The sequence below is a fragment of the Crocuta crocuta genome, unplaced genomic scaffold (genome assembly GCF_008692635.1).
Source record: "Crocuta crocuta isolate KB4526 unplaced genomic scaffold, BGI_CrCroc_1.0 scaffold475, whole genome shotgun sequence".
NCBI lineage: Eukaryota > Metazoa > Chordata > Mammalia > Carnivora > Hyaenidae > Crocuta > Crocuta crocuta.
This window is the reverse complement of record NW_027529518.1, coordinates 1,892,717-1,900,666: the sequence shown is the minus strand read 5'-3', so window position 1 is coordinate 1,900,666 and position 7,950 is coordinate 1,892,717. Positions and strand designations below refer to the sequence as shown.

General features: G+C 42.8%; 1 protein-coding gene across 1 annotated transcript in view; it reads left to right on the top strand.

Annotated features, from left to right (window-relative positions):
• Positions 1-3,217: 3,217 nt before the first annotated feature.
• PLAC1 (placenta enriched 1) overlaps positions 3,218-7,950 on the top strand; it is a 180,583-nt gene continuing 175,850 nt past the window's right edge. Inside the window, exon 1 of the mRNA XM_077760834.1 lies at positions 3,218-3,284. The gene's annotated coding sequence lies outside the window, so the exon portion shown is untranslated. The remainder of the gene's footprint in view (positions 3,285-7,950) is intronic.

Here is a 7,950-nt window from a genome sequence, read left to right as displayed (position 1 = left end):
TTTGTAAAGTCTCTTTTATTCTTATTAATAATTCATTTCTGCCTCCGTATCCCAGGATTGCATTCCCCGTGTCTCATTGCAGTCAGGTTTGAGATAAAATGATATCGGGAACACAGAAGAATAACTGTATTGACGTTGCAGTTGTTTCTCAAAACAGAAAGGAAACCTCTCCGTGTGATCTGTCACACTTTCACGAGCATTTTGTAGAATGGGACAATTTAGACAGTTTTTGCCAAGGGCACACATATTTCTTGTTTATGTACAACTCAGGTTATGAACACCCCATTTTCTTTTCAGTATCTTAAAATCATGAACTGTTCTATTTCCTGTACATCCTTCACCCAGGTTCCCTATTTAACATTTAACCGCGTTTGCTTTATCATTTTCTCTCTCTCCCCCTCTCTCTTGTATATGTGAATACTTCATACTTAAGAATTCACATATTTTTTCTAAACCATCTAAAAAGTTACAGAAATGATAGCCCCTTACCCTTATGTGCTCCAGTGTACATTTCCCAAAGACTAGGACCTTCTGTGTAACCATATTACAACTATCAAAATCAGGAAATTGCCTTTGATACAAAACTACCATTTAATCTGTAGACTCAATTCAAAGGTTGCCTGGGGTCCCAATAATGTCGTTTTAGCAAAAAGGAAAAAAAATCTTCTGACCCAGGATTCAATCCAGGATTGTGTGTTACACTTCATTGTTAATGTGTCTTTGATCTCCCCCAATCTAAAGTCCCCAGTCTTTTTGTGGTTTTCATAGTTTTGAAAAGGACTGGCCAATTTTGAAAAATGTCCCTCAACTTAGGTTTGACTGTTTCCTAGGTATTAAATTCAGGTTACACATTTTTGGCAGAAACACCGCAGAATTGACACTGCATTGTCAGTCTGTTGTTGCAGGAGGCACATGATGTAGCTGTCCTTTTACTGGTGACGGGAACCTGGATCTTGTGGTTCAGGGGGTACCTGCCAGATTTCTTTTGTACGGTTAATGGTTTCCCTTTGAAATAACGAAATATTTTGTGTGGAGATCTTTGAGAGCGTATAAATAACCTGTTGCCTCAAGCGTTCACTCGTTTTAGTATCTTTCATGCCAGATGGCGTTATGATGGCCAACCAATGGTGACTCTCATTCTGTCATTCTTTCTACGTTGATTGGTTGGCATCATACCGCAAAAAAGACATTTCCCTTCACCCTTTATTTGCATCAGTGTGGGACTCCTGGACTCCTGTTTGCTTCCGTGGGTTTTAAATCATTTTCATTATTTTGATATTCACATCTCCGATCTGGACAGTGGAGAGAGCCCCTCCAAGCTGGCTCCTGTGTCCTTTTGGCCAATCTCAGGTTTTTGGATCGGTGTTTCACTATCTGGCTTAAGATGTCCCAGATGCATGCTTTCCCTGCCCCCAGCCTTGGGATCAGACATTTCTCTAAGGAGGCCCGATTCCTTTAATATTTCAAAGCCAAGGTGTAGGCACTAGGTATAATCATTGCTACTAGGGCATCATGGTCTAAAGGCCTTGGCACAGAGAAAATATATGTAAATGTGTGTGTGCATGCGCATATACATACCTGTCTTAAAAATCATGAGTTCAAACTGGTACCTCCGATTCCAGTTAAACACCACAGGGTTCGTTCCAGTGTCCACCCTATCGTACATTTGTAACTCCGTTCTCCGATGGACGACCCTGGCTCCCTTTATCCTCAATATGATTGTTCGTTTCCCCTGTATGTAACCAATTTCTGACCCTGCCACCCTGGCTGCCTCAACTCCAGCCATCTTCTTGCTCTGACCCTGATGGCCCCTCCAGTCCCACCAGCCTTGGCTTCCCCTGAAGGAGGGAAAGGGACAACGGGCCAAATAGGCAGGTTCTAAATCTCCCTGGCTCACACGCATCCNTGAGATCATGACCTCAGCCGAAGTCAGACACTTAACCGACTGAGCCACCCAGGCGCCCCAGCTCAGGGATTCCTTATACTCATCAATTTGACAAATACTTACTGAGCCCCATGCTGGGAACTAAATGCAGATTAAGATCGTGCCTACGAGTAGACCAGCCTGGCGGCATAAATGGAAGTGCGTGAAGCACTGAGTGTGCTGGAATGCTTCCCCAGAGGACGTAGCACTGAAGCTGAATCTTGAAGAACAAACCTGGGGTGGAGGTGGGAGTCAGGTAGAGGGAAAGGATACAGATGCTACTGCAGAGACGGGTAACTTGCTAAGAGAAGAAACGAGGCTGGAGAGAGAAACGGGTAACATCTGGTCTTGTAGGACTCGAGAGTCAGGTTGTGGAGGTGGAGGCCATGCGCATAGAGGAAGTAGTGAGATTAGCAGAGAAGGTGAAGGGCAAAATCCTGACCAGCACCAACATCTAAGAGACAGGTGGAAGAAGAGATGGGGCGGGAAGAGAGGTAGAAAAACCTGGAGAAACGAGCTAACACTACCAGCGAAGCTAAGGAAGGAATTGTCTCCACGGTCACTTAAGATGAGGACCGAAGAGATCTCATCGGTGGGATCTGATCTTAAGTGGGAAGATCACTTAAGATGAGATCTTCCCACTGGAGCTGATAATTAGGTCCCCAGAGACTTTCATTAGCGTATTCTTGGTGAGGTGGGAGGGGCAAAAGCCAGATTGCTGTGGCTTGAACAAAGGGGGAGTTTAGGAAATGGAGACAAAAAGGGGCGCCTGGGTGGCTTAGTCGGTTAAGCGTCCGACTTCCGCTTGGGTCTTGATCTCGCGGTTCGTGGGTTCGAGCCCCACGTCGGGCTCTGTGCTGACTGCCAGCTCGGAGCCTGTTTCCGTCTGTGACTCCCTCTCTCTCTGACCCTCCCCTGCTCACGCCGTCTCTCTCTCCTAGAAATAAATAAAACATTAAAAAAAAAAGGAAATGGAGACAAACAGCACAGGCTGTGCCAAAATCTTCTAACTCCCTGCTCCCCTTCTCTCCCAGCCCTTGCTCAATGACAGCCCCAAGTCGTTCCCCATTTGCTCCCCCGAATCCGTTAGCACTGTATCCAAAACGTAACAGTCACTCAATAAAATGTTGAATCACCGCACACTCTGACCAACAGAGGGAGCTAGAGGAAAGTCACTCTATCCTATTGAGGGAGCTAAAAGAAATCAGAGAGTGTTAGCCTATAGAAGGTGCTGGAAGAAAGCCCCAGGGAAGTGTTAACTGCACACTCCTACCTCTAGGAGGAGCACCAAGCTTCTGGCTTTGCAGACATTTCTGAGGAAAACGCATGAGGAGCCTGCGTCAGGGAGGCTCACCTTTAGGTAATACTTCTTAATATGTACCTAGTAAGTTCTGTTTGTGGCATGTGGTGTTGATTTTCCATTTATGATGGTGATGGGAAGTTTTCTGTTGGATTTAGCAAATGACAAAATGAATGTAACAAAAAGTGAGTTCATTTAAAGGAACATCTTAAATAAGCAATAGTATGAGTGGTGGATCTCAAGATACTGCCCAAATCTTCAAAGTAAAGAGTAAATCAGAACTTAGCTCCAGGAAAGCACTGGGTCACGGTGGTGTGTGGAACTGATGGTATGAAGTTAAAAGCTGTTGAATCTGTGTGGAATGCTCTTTGGTGCCTCTTGGATCCTCTGAGGTTCTGATTCTGCTCTTCTCCTGTGAAGTGTGGTGAGAGAAGTCTGGTGCCTTCTGAGGAGAAGACACCCCTCTCTCGGCCTGAAAGTCAAGGGGGAACTTGGTTGGGGCGCAGGGAAAAGGAGCCTTAAAATGCCTGGAAGCCTGGTTTGTTAGGTTCTGGTTTGTTTGGAACTGAGGTGTTTCCTGGGGAGTTTCAGTGCTGAAACAAGGAAAGTCCTAGGCAGAGTAGGACCATTCAGTTACCCTGAAAGGTGTCTCGCCTTCCTTCGGTGTGGTTTTCCTTCAGTTTCTTTCCTTACCTCTCTTCTGACTGAAGGAGTGTTTAGAACTCCAAAGCTCGGGTCAAAAGGTCACCCTCAGAGAAAGAAAGTTCGAGTCTAGGTCACTGAGGCTTGTCTATTTAGGGCAAAAGGAATTTTTAGTCTAACCCACTTAGTGACTACACCGAAGTTTGAGGCGAAAGCCTGAGCTGGTAAAGTGTTTCTTTGAATATGTTCTTCAGGCATTTATCTCCCTCCCAAGACCTGTGGAATATGGGTCGCAGGAAGTGGGACGCTGACTGGTGGTGATGGTGGTGGGCTAAGAATTATAGGATTTATAGGGGCACCTGGGTGGCTTGGTTAAGCGTCTGACTTCGGCTCAAGTCATGATCTCACAGTTTGTGGGTTCAAGCCCCGCGTGATGGTGTATAATTTCTCTTCAAAGAAAAAAATGAACGTCTCATAGCAGTATTTAAAATTATTTTCTTTTTTGTGTGTATTTTTCATTCATTTTAGGGGCGCCTGGGTGGCTTAGTCGGTTAAGCGTCTGACTTTCGCTTAGGTCATGATCTCGCGGTTTGTGGGTTCGAGCCCCGCGTCGGGCTCTGTGCTGACTGCCAGCTCATAGCCTGGAGCCTGTTTCAGTCTGGCTCCCTCTCTCTCTGACCCTCCCTTGCTCACGCTGTCTCTCTCTCTCTCCTAGAAATAAATAAAACATTAAAAAAAATTTTTTAAGCATCAGTTATGAAGGGAAAAAAGCTCATTATAAAAATTTCAAACCTTATGGAAGTATGCAAAGTAAACGAAACCTCCTTTCCCCACAGCCTTCTCATCTGTAATGTAAGTTTCATTTGTATACCTAGTTAGCCTTTTTATACATATGCAAACATCTTTATAATGGGCTTGCATGCGTATTTTAGAGCTTTTTATTGAAGTATACATACAGAAGAGTGTGCTGCTTGATGAATTATCACAAACTGGATGTCCTCTGGAATGTTCTGTGTGACCTGGGTGATAGATAGTTACATGTGTTTATTCAGTTTGTGAAAAATGGCTAGAAGTGGGCATTAGGGGGCGCTTCAGGAGTTCTGGATTATTCTGTGACATGGGTGATGGTTAAATGGGTTCATTCAGTTTGTGATAATTGATAGAGTGTTAAATGGCTGAAATTGGCATGGAGGGGTGCTTCAAGAGTTCTGGAATGTTCTGTGTTGACCTTGGTGACGCTTACATGGGTTTATTCAGTTTGCAGTAATTCATAGGGGGTGGATGGCTGATGTAAGTGGGCAGTGGGGAGTACAAAAGTGCTTTAGGAGTTCTGGAATGTCCTATGTTGACCTCGGTGATGGTTTATGGATTCATTTTTAACAACTGTATATTATTCCTTTATACAAATATTCCATAATTTATTTAACTAATCCTTAATTGATGGTCATTTAGGCTCTTTATAATTAGTATACACAAGTAATAACGTACATTTATTTTTGCTTCTGTAAGTATTTCTGCAGGAGAGATTTTTAGAAATGATAAATTGTTGGGTCAAAGGCTATGTGTATTTTATTCATTATTTTCCTTTTGAAAAGTTAATACAACTTCAGGGTAAAAAATTCAAAAAGTGAAAGGGGGCATATAGGGAAAAGCCAGTCTTCCTTCTACCCTTAACCCCCAGCCCCATAAGGTCCTTCCTTAGAAGCAACTAGTGTTACCAGCTTTTGGTGGGGTTTTCCAGAGACACTCTTATTTTAAGTTTTCTGTCCCCCTATTCCTCATCTATTCCTATCCTATTATTCCTTCAACGCCCAGCTCAGATTCTACTTCTTACATAGTCTTCCTGACTTTGAATTGCTATTGCTTCCCAAGACACTCTATGTATTGCATATGCATTTGCATATTTTGTAGGCACTGCTTAAAACCACATCTCCACCCCACCAAGATTGTCCCAATTTATAATTTCCTATAGGGTATGAGAGTTCCCATTACCCACTAGAGATGATTCAAGGGTTCTAAAAAGATTTGAGTGAAAGAAACAGATTTGATTCATGGATTTATTCATTCATTGGAAATACATTCACAGGTTTCAAAATTCTACAGGTACAAAAGTGCAGACAGTGAAATGTCTCCCTCCGATCTTCATCCCCTGGCCACCCTAGCTGTTCTTCCCCAAAACAGTTGTGTTTCCAGTTTCTTGTGTATACTTACAGAGTTTGCGCATGCGAACAAATGCATCAGTACTTTTTTCCCCAAATTTTACACAGATAGCATTTGTATGAGCTATTGCGGTGTATTTTCCTCCTCCCCCACCCAAAGTAAAACCTCAGTGACTTACAATAATAGTTGTTTGTTTTTTCTCATGAGTCTATGGGCATGTTAGAAGGTTCAGCTGATCTCAGTCGACCAGTTGAAGAGTCACTTGGGGATCAGTTGGTCTCAAATGGCCTCAGCTGGGATTATTCAGCTCCTTTCTGCAGGGTCTTTCACCTTCTAGCTTGTTCGTGTTGTGGTGTCAGGGCTTCATAAGAACAGAAACACATAGGGAGCGCCTGGGTGGCTCAGTCCGTTAAGCGTCCGACTTCGGCTTAGGTCATGATCTCTCAGTTTGTGGGTTCAAGCCCCAGCTCAGAGCCTGGAGCCTGCTTTGGATTCTGTGTCTCCCTCTCTCTCTGACCCTCCCCTGCTCACGCTGTCTCTCTCTCTCAGAAATAAATAAAACATTAAAACATTAAAAAAAAAAAAAAGAACAGAAACACACAGGCCTCTGGAAGCCTGGCTTGGATCTAATGCACCATAACTTCTGTTCTATTTTATTGATCAAAGCAAGTCACAGGCTAGCCCAGATTGAAGGAACGTGAGGAGCTATAAAGTCACCTTGCAAGGGATGTGGATTTAGGGAAGGGAAGAAGTAAGGTTATCAAACACAACGCTATAGGTAAATATTATTCTGTACCTTTTCACCTAAAAGTGTATCATATATTTTGAAGATGACTTCATATTAGTCCTCAAAGTGCTTCTTTGTTTCTTTTTCCNTGGGGATGAGCACTGAGTGTTATGTGGAAACTAATTTGACAATAAACTATTAAAAAAAAAAAGAAAAGGAAAAAAAAAAACAAAAACAAGTGCCCTCCTTAATGCCTGTCATCCATTTAGCCCATCCCCTCACCCACCTCCCCTCCAGCAACCCTTAGTTTGTTCTCTCTAGTTAAGAGTCTCTTNCTATCTGAATGAGGTTTTTTAAAAAAGTTTAAGTAATCTCTACGCCCAACATGGGGCTCAAACTCATCACCCCAAGATCAAGAGTCTCATATTCTTCCAATGCCAGCCATGCGCCTATGAAGCAGTTATTTTATTTTAAAGATTTTATTTTATTTTGAAGATTTTATTTTTATGTAATCTCTATACCCAATGTGGGGCTCGAATTTACAACCCCAAGATCAAGAGTCCCATGCTCCACCAACAGCCAACCAGGCATNCCCCTGAATCAGGTTTTAAATGGTGGCTGCAAAATGATGTTATCCTAATTCTGTCATTCCTTCTGCATTTACTAGTGACCATTCTGTTGAAGAAAGCTTCCCCCCTTCTTTTTGCATATTGCTTCAAATTCGTTTGTTAAGTTATTATTCAATGTGTTATAACCTGTTACTATTATGGTACTATATTGTACTGGGTCTGGAAGTAGACCCAGGCATATATGAAAATTAAAAAAAATATTATTTTTGAGAGACAGAGAGACAGAGCATGAGTAGGGGAGGGTCAGAGAGAGGGAGACACAGAATCCGANCCAAGCACCAGAAGAAAACCTGGGTATGGGGAAAGCCTTTCTACGTATGACTCCAAATCCAGATGTAATGAAAAAGATGGATAAATTTCAACCACATAAAAATGAAAGTAAAAAACTTTTGCATGGCAAAAAACACATAAATGCAAGAGAGCTGCAAACATGATTTTGAAAATCTACAGTCACCTTGACCGTGTGGCTCACTTGTGGACAGGGGTGAATAAATGAATGAATGAACTACTGCTTCCTGTCATTTAATACTGGAATGAATGGGTGAATAAAGTGGAGGCAATATCCGTA